The sequence below is a fragment of the Pleurodeles waltl genome, chromosome 9 (assembly GCF_031143425.1).
Source record: "Pleurodeles waltl isolate 20211129_DDA chromosome 9, aPleWal1.hap1.20221129, whole genome shotgun sequence".
In the NCBI taxonomy this organism is placed as follows: domain Eukaryota; kingdom Metazoa; phylum Chordata; class Amphibia; order Caudata; family Salamandridae; genus Pleurodeles; species Pleurodeles waltl.
The window spans coordinates 773,350,397-773,357,198 of NC_090448.1; the positions used below are offsets into that span (position 1 = coordinate 773,350,397).

Below are 6,802 nucleotides of genomic sequence, written 5' to 3' on the forward strand. Positions count from 1 at the left end.
AATGGTACCTTACTTGTATTCATGGCCTTAGCAGTCCTGACAGAAAAAGGGTCCAAAATGCAAAGCGGAGACATCAATATATCCTGTAAAACATTTTTTTTTTTTAAATAGCTGGTTTGGCAACGACGGTAGCTGAAATTTTGGGTCAGAGTTCAGCAGCCATCCACAGAAACCTAACAAACCCAGACATTTCTGAAAACTAGACACCTGGGTGAGCCCAGGGCGGTGGGCCTCACATGGATCCCATTACTGTTTCTCAAACTTTGCCTAAAACCACACATTCTCCTTGCATTTCTATGGCCCCTTCCACCCTCTGGCAAGGATTCCCATTGACCTGGTTTGATCCATTTTTATCAGAGACACTAGGCCCAACCACACAAGTGGGCTAGCATTTTTACGAGACAAGTGGACGAACACAATGTGGTAGGAATTGTGTACAAACCTGCAGATTCTGAAAGTGTACGTCAAAGAAATTTTAGGCAAACTTTGAGGTTTACAGGGCATTGTGGGAAAGAAACCTTTGTAGGATGCACACTGAGGACACCACACTGGACTCCTGTGGGGTCTAGTCTTCAGAAATGCCAGGGTTTGGTAGGTTTGTTTTGGTGGACAACCAGACTTGGCGCCAAAAACCGCCCCTGCCACTATTACCCATCTCTCTATATTGCATTTTGGATCCGTTTGTGTTGGGGGTGTTAGGGTCATTTCAGAAGGCAAAAAAAGAAAGACTGGGGCTGCTGGTGAAGTTCTTACCCAGCAGTCCAACCTCTAAAATGAAAATCGGAAGTCCTCTGGTGCAAACTAAAGGGAGTCCTGTAAAGACGCACTGGGGAGGAAGTACGGCTGCCGTTTGGTGCCAACGTCGGCATTTAAAAGGTTAAGTCTAGTAAACCTACATTTACGTTTACAATAACATCGTGGTTCATAGTTTTTATTTATTACTTTTGTATTTCGTTATAAACAAGCACAATAATGCGGTAGAACACCACATAAGACCCAGAGCCTGCCGTCATTTAAATCTGTCAGTGGCCACAAAGCTACCAATGTTGTTTTTGAATACAGCCACTGGAAGCCATCAGAATGCCAGGTTGCTTCTCACATGAGTGTAAAGGAAAGACTTCTTATAGTCTTTCTTCCATTGTGCGATGAGCAAGTATTGGTGATGGATCTGAGGAAGTTGTTCTGAAGATCTTTGCATTAGGAGTTTATCACTTTGATGATTCGTCGAACCCCAAGTCAAAGAGGAAGATCTTCCTGGAGTCATTTTGAAGTCATCTGATGACTTCAGCTGGGCTATTCCTGTAATGATCTGGTGAAGTCATCCAAAACCATCCTGAAGTATGTGTATAGGGCGAAATATTTAAATGAGATGACTCTAGAGTCATCAGTAAAACTACCCCAGGATGATGATCTGATGACTTCAATTAAAAGTGTGTGATGATCTCCTACTACTCTAGGAATACTCAGTGACAACTTCAGGATGAGAGTGGATTACTAATGGATGATTCCAGGACAGCTTTAGGATGAGTGATGATTACTCAAGGATGATTTTGTGATAACTTAACAATGAGTGCAAATTAGTTCTGGATGATTTCAAGACAACTTTAAAACGAGTATGGATTACTATAGGATGATTTCCTGACAACTTCAAAACAAGCTTGAATTACTTAGGAAGATTTTGCACAATAAGTGTAAATTATTCCAGGAGCTGTTGGGGGATTATTCCTGAAAGAATAAATCTCAGCAAGGGTAATTAACTTGTTGAAGTTTGTTGTTTACAAGAACACACTCCGCAAATGTCACTTCCCATTCATGGTTCCTCAAGCAAAAGGTATGAACCCCCTTTTGCTTGTAAATAAATACTAGGGAGGTTACTGGGTCTATACCAAAAAGGGAAATGTGGTGGGATGCAATGCATCAGACAATGGCAAAAAATACAGCTGCAATAAAATGAGGTTCAAGCAAAACAGACAAATATTCCGCATTTAAAAGACACCTGACAGCTTGCATCTTCATACTATGCTCCTTGGGTATTACCTTCATTGGAGGTGCAAGGTATTAACTAGAGGTTTTTGATTTTAAAATATGGTTACTTTCTTTGGCAAAAGACAGAAATAACTGATTAAAATGAAAAAGATCTTCAATGATGTGTGAACATTATATTTATTTAGGTAAAAAGCTACTTTGGCCCCAAAGCAACGCACAACGCTGCAGAAAATAATACCATTAACAATTATATAAAGAATCATTGAAGGAAAAAAATGCAATGCGCAGTTCCACAATCTGACATTTCATTACGCCTCTTTTAGATTTGAAGATTCTTGAGGCATGCTTCTTCCTCATGTTCTCTTCCCCAAGAAGAACCAGCTGTAAGCCATGCACAAAGAATTCTCATATCTGAAAAATAACAAACGCATACATTAGTAGCTTGCTCTCTACACTTTATTTTACATTTTTATATAAGCAGTACACTTTCAAAAAGAGCAAAGAAACCCCAAACATTGGACTGTGTGTAAGCTTGAGATAATATGGTTATAGTACAATTACTGTATAGTACAATCTACAGCAGTGCTCCTTTTTATGTTTCAAACTGTTTTTCTTCATAATCAAACAGAAAATGAGGGGTTTCAAGCGCTGCCAAATATGGACCCATAGTTTCAATTTTAAAATGTAAAGGTCAAGGGAGGAAGGAAGACGTGGGCTAAATTACAGATGATGAGAAGATGTGACATAAAGCAACTCATTAGGTTCCCAAAGTTACAAGCATTATGGGACACAGGAGGCTTTATTACCTAAAGCACCCCAGAGACACAAAGGACACCTACAGCCACTTCTCATGCCCATGTGGGCATTTTAGTATGACAAGAAGGGCAGAAGACCGTTGTGAAGCTCCTTCTGTAATGTTGGCCCTGCCAGTGCTATCTTATGGTGTCATTCCCTCATGTAAATTATATTACCTTATAACCTCATGCAGTGAGGAAAATAAATTATCTCTGTTCCTAAAGTGCATTACTGATGTCAGTGCAGAGGCAAAGAGGCCGTCAGGAGGCATACTTGACTGTGCCTCCCTCTAAAAAGGGCTTCCCAATGGATACCCCAGACATCCCCCTGCAAGGGGGTGAAGCCATCCACTGCACCTGAATGGAGGGGGAGCTCGGTTCCCTGCTTTCACTGTGAAAAAAAGAAAGCAGCTGTTTCAAACAGCTGCACTGCCCTTTTCTAAACTGCTGTACTGGATGCTGTGCATTATATGTAATAGGGTGTACTATACCTGTTTGCACCTGGCACACCTAATTAAAGGTGCCTAACGCTGCCCTAAAGAAGCTTTGGGCATTTATGTATGTTATTGTGTTTCACCAACAATATACATGTTTGGTCTAAAATACTTTCACCTGCAACATTTGCATTTTTAGCAATTAAACATCAATCCAGTGTACATCAGAAGAAGCTATTCTAATACAAAACCTTAATTACCTATTTTCATAAATGCAGGTTCTTTTGGTTAAGGGGAGATTGAGCCTGAGAAAACCTTCATCTTGTTGGGCAGCCTTAACATCTTCAAACACGCACTTGTGTTACTTTACGTATACTATAAAAATAAAAGTGGTGGTTTGTGATTAATGATTTATTACATTACACAAGGGAGAGCGGATGGGAGCAAGGGGAAAAAAACCAAAACCGCACTCGGCTCCCACAAGAACACAATCACAAAAAAGGGGAGTGCGGGGTTGTATATAAAGTGGGGGGGTCAATAGTGTACTAGTTGTGACGCTAGACCACTCATAGTCCTCAACTAGAGGTGAAAAATGGGTGGACTGTTAAAAGAACAGGAGGGAGTGCGTAAATTAATCTTATTCCTGGAGATAGGGATCCAGCTATACTAGGGAAATAAAAACACCTACTCAGGTACCCGAGTAACTTTAATGGGGGTCCTGTGTGGTGTGGTTAAAAAGGATGGGGAACCAGTGTGAGAGCAATGACTCACAAGGTCACCTGTCTAAAATGGGGTAGCCTGGAGAGGGAGCGTCCCCTTATAGTAAGACTTGCATCAAAGGTGGGCGCTCTCTGTGCGCCTATACCGACCTCTCATTCAGGACCGCTTGGAGCGGTAGGCCCTCCCTTCCATTTGTGATTATTTTTGCAGTGTTTAAGTAGGAATCACTACATGCAGAAACATGTCGGCTACCCCATTAAAGTTACGCACTCCCTCCTGTTCTTTTAACAGTGAGGTTGAGTCCGCCCAGGTGGCACTGTCCTACCTGGGTGGGGCTAGGTGGTCATATGATGAAGCATGACACTATATAGTGTGTGAGACCACCTAGTCCGTAAAGGAAACTTTCCTTTCCGTGGTTTTTTTCCCCAGCTCCTCTCCTTCCCCCCAGACCTAACATAACTACACAGTCCACCCATTAATGATTTATTGGCAGCTATACACAGCACAAGTAATGATTCTTAATATATTATCAGTCACTTACCTTTCAAAGACTCACTCAGCTCATAAAGCTCTCACTTCTCCCTGTAAGAATTAGCCTTCATCCATGGGACCAGCAATGGAATCAGTTCAAAAGCAGTCATTTCCATTAATAAATGGCAGTGATTTCCTTGAGGGATAAAGCAAATAAATCATTATTATGGATATATTATATATATATATATATATATATATATATATATATATATATATATATATATATATATATATATATATATATATATAAAACCTACTGGTGATTGCCAGTGGGTAGTGGATCTGCGTGTTTGCCTGCGGATCTGCCGTGTCTCAAGGACACCCCCTGTGTAAATTTGTGACGGATCTGCAGATCCAGAGAAAAATAATTTTAAAAAACACTAAGAAAAAAAAAAACACAAACCCCATGCTGCACATGGCCAAAGGATGGTGGTTGTACTAGTGGATGATGTTGGTTGTGTTGGAGTATTATGGTAAGTGTGTTGTAAAAATACGGGTTGTGTCGCCATAGGATGGTGGGCGTTTTCAGCATATGGTAGTGTGTGGACATGTGGTAGGTTTGCTGGCCTACTGTTGAGGTGAGGATGTATAATGGTGAGTGTGTGGCCATATGAAGTTGCTTGTGTTGACATAGACTGCTGTCTGTGTGGTAGTTTAATGGTGGATAGGTTGTCATATGATGTTGGTTGTATGTACCTATAATGGAGGATGCGTTGGAGAAAGACAGAGAATGTGTGAACATATGATAGTGGGTGAATGTGACGGAGGAGGGTGATTTTGAAGTATGATGGCTGTGTGCAAATACAAAAGTGCCAGTGTTGGTGTATGCTAGTGGTTGATGGATTACATAATCAGAGCAAATGCAGAAATGTGGAGAATGTTGATGGCTGCAGAACTTTGTAAAGAGAAGGAAAATAGGCAGAACAGGTGGGCCAATATCAGAAACATGCACATATACGTGCTTTAGTACACAAAACGTACTTGCAGTCAGGGCAAAGATCCACTTATGTAACTAATTTAGCTAGAATCATTGATACAAATACAGTGACATTGGTCAAAAATAAGCAGAGCCTCAAAAGTTACAGAAGATGTGAAAATGAACATTTCAGGCAGGTTCAAGTCCAATGAATGTGCAGCAGGCACGATGGGGCTCAGACTCATGGCCTGCTTCTGGAACTTGCATCAAATGGCAGGGAGAATGGGGGTGAGGCACATATTCTCCTTTCTGAAACCTGTGCTGACCCAGATCTCCCAGAGAAGGGTAAATGAGCTTTTCAGATCAAAATTTAAAGATATTACAATTAAAATCGTAACCAAAAGGCACATGTATGACGGTGTTTATTAAAAGGAGGTGCCACTGAGAGCTGAAGACAGTTGGAGCGCATTGTGTCTGCTTTTATTTTGCTCTTTAACCCTTACATGTCAAGTAAAGTCTATGCTGCCCAAAATATCAGCAGAACCATAGATCTCTTCTTATCTTAAAAGTTGCAGCCCGAAACACAACTTTCTGTGGCATTTTAGCATGTCCTCGATACCCTTGCCAAATACAAGGGGAATTATTGTTGTGTCTAGCTGAGGCATCACTCTCGGGGGAGCTAACATCGACCTCTGCATCCAGTCCACTTTCTTGAAAAAAATATAAAATGGGTCAGCCGAAGCTACTTTTGCCTGTGTTAAAAAATGCAATTAACTTACTCCATCTGGTGCTGAAAACGAGCTAAGCTTAACAAATGGATACCTTTTTAAATAACAATACACATTCATTGCTATACAAAACGTGTTTTGGGTGTTTTTCTGCCTTATTTTGGCTGTACCCCTTGAAATTCGTAACACAAACAAATCAGAATAGCATGCCCCTGCCCCGCAATCATTACCTGATACCTCCCGGTGTAATAAACAAAATCTTCGTTTATTTCATTTGTAAAGACTCTCCCCAGCAGTCAGGAAAACCGGGTCATAGACCCTCAAAGATGAGTAATCACCATCCTCTCTCGCTCTCAAAGGTCTCAGTCTCAGGGGCTCTTCCTTGCCGTCGGAATCACAACGTTAGCTAAACATGGCTCTACAACTGACGTACTTCCGGCCCCACCGGAAGTGTATGAGTAAAAACAATCTGCTCAGAAGTGCCTTCTTCACATAGCATTATGGGACATGTAGTTTTAATTGTAGGAGCGTGTGTAACCGATATAAATCTATGAAAAACGGGTCAGGTAACGTTCAGATGAAAATGACACAATTAGTCACTTGCTAAATGTTTTGCTTTGTTCTTATAGCAAACAGAGACGACTGTCAGCGTCTGAATGTTGCCAAAGGGGCTTCCTGCCACTGCAACAG

General features: G+C 41.1%; 1 long non-coding RNA gene across 1 annotated transcript; it reads right to left on the minus strand.

Annotated features, from left to right (window-relative positions):
- Positions 1 to 2,154: 2,154 nt before the first annotated feature.
- LOC138258719 (uncharacterized) lies at positions 2,155 to 6,574 on the minus strand. The gene is made up of 4 exons (XR_011198524.1): positions 6,343 to 6,574; positions 4,476 to 4,601; positions 3,475 to 3,589; positions 2,155 to 2,397 (listed from the first exon to the last, which is right to left on the minus strand). It is a non-coding gene; the product is annotated as an uncharacterized lncRNA (long non-coding RNA).
- Positions 6,575 to 6,802: the final 228 nt, after the last annotated feature.